This window comes from Sitophilus oryzae, unplaced genomic scaffold (assembly GCF_002938485.1).
Source record: "Sitophilus oryzae breed Bouriz unplaced genomic scaffold, Soryzae_2.0 scaffold_576_pilon_pilon, whole genome shotgun sequence".
NCBI lineage: Eukaryota > Metazoa > Arthropoda > Insecta > Coleoptera > Curculionidae > Sitophilus > Sitophilus oryzae.
Window position 1 is genome coordinate 432782 of NW_022147169.1, and position 2303 is coordinate 435084.

The window sequence follows — 2303 nt, forward strand, 5'->3', positions numbered from 1 at the left end:
TATTAATACTGCAAGAACCCTTCACCCCTTTTATTTTACATTATATTCATATATCAAACCTTTCAGTTTCTTCAGTAAAGCCTTTTAAAAATAACAATTCAATTGTAATTATTCTTTTACTGTAAGAAAATCGTTACCATGAGAAATATTCAAACTTTATAAGTATCAGTTTAATCTAGGAAGTAAGATTTAAAAATGTCTTCTTAATTTAAAATGTTTTTAAATATATGTCAAATATTTTATATTTTAATCACATACTTATCTAATTAAACTTTTTTTTTTAGAATTCGGAAATCAATTAATATACCGGGTGCGTCTCAAAAGTGGCTCACTCCTATAACTTTTTTATTTTTTCAGTTAAAAAAACGAGATTTGGTATGTTAGTACATATACAGTACGGTGGATCGAAAAATCGAAGTTTTGAAAATCGTTTTGGAATACTTCGCAAAAGTTGCCAATTGGTATTAGAAAACTAATATCTATTTAAAGTTTTTCAATTTTTTTTTCATCTTTTGCCCTCTACCGGGCTTCAAAAAAAGTAAAAAATACAAAAATATAAAATTTTGATTTTTAGCCAAAATTTCAGGTAATAAGTTACTTTTGGAGTTAGAAATAATATATCTTACTGAAATATGACATTTTAACCCCCCTACTCAGTGTACCCTGTGTACGAAGGTCAAACAATTTTTTTATAAATACCCAAATATTTACATACTTTAACAAAGAGTTAAAAATGTGCCGAGCTGAGCACTTAGAGCAGTTTTTCGCTTGTTTAACAATATTTTATGAATTCAGTATTGTTAAACAACCCAGAACTCACCACGGGGAGGTAATTGCTCGGCGAGTTTCATCCCACCCTCCCTCGTCCATTTATTTTAGCTCACTTATTGATTGTAGTCTTTTTGGACTCAAATTGTGGCATAAGTTTGCGCGAATCTATTTTTGTCTTTATATATAAAACTGTCTCTCTTTTGTATGCCTGCAACTGATAAAGATGCGTCGGTTACAAGTTTTATGCATCTCTCTACTGATTGAGTGTGACTGGGAAATGCAGCGATGGCGATGATCAGAAGTTTCAGAAGAACTAAAAATCATATTTTTCAAATCATCTACTTCCAAAGTTTGGAACAATAATAATAATAATAATAATAATAATCGTCTTTATTGAAGAAAAAAAGATGTGTAACATTACATATATTATTACACATCATGCAACAAGGGTGGCAAAATTTAACAAAAAAAGTTATTCTTACATTTAACCACCCATAGCTGCCAGAAGATATTTGTTGAAAAATACGTTTAAAAGACAAAAAAGACAAAAAAATATGTTCTATAAACTAACAAATTAAAAAATATACATAGTTAATTCTTATACACATGGCATAATAAATAATTTTAAAAAAATAAACAAAAAATACAAAACCATTATCATTCCTGTGAAGATAAAAGAAACATTTTATATTTTTTTCGCAATTGGCCAAAATTACATTGTTTAAAATCATTATCAAGGGAATTGTAACTAGTGACGGCCATATAGGTAAAACTTCTTTGAAAAAGGGCGGATCTATGTTGAGGCATGGTCAGTTGATTATGGTGTCTTATATTACAATTATGCATGACATTACGAGGAATAAGTTTTCACTCAGATATATAGGGGTGGATGTGCTACGAACTTTAAACAGAAACATGACGAAATGCAGCCTGACAGTGTTTGAAATCTTAAGCCACTTTAATTCATTAATACGAGCAGAGATATGATCGTACTTCCTCAGACCAAAAATGAAGCGACAGCAAACGTTTTGTACATACTGTAATCTGTTTTTAGAAACCAGATCCTAACATGGATAAAAAACAATATTAACATAGTTGAAAACAGACAGTACCAGGGATTCACACAGTTTTTTTCGCATCTTAAAGTTTAAAATGTATCTATTGGAATATAATATTTTGACTCTCGTGTAAGTTGTTTGCAAAAGTTTCTTTATATGTTCTTTAAACCTAAGATGCGTGTCAATATATAGTCCCAAGTCCTAGCGGAAGCTGAGTAGCGTAGATTTTCATTAGCTAATCTTAGTGTTATGCTTCGCTGTAAAGTTGCTCTTTTCTTCTCTGAACAAAACAAAAGAACTTCAGTTTTATTGGCATTTATTTTCAAATTGTGTTCAGTAGAATATTTTAAAATAGACTCCAAATCTAGGTTCAATAGAAGAGAAGCCGTATCAGAATTTACTGGATCAAAATAATGGAGAAGCTGCGTGTCATCGGCGTATGATTGTACGTGGGAATTAGAGACACTATCAAAA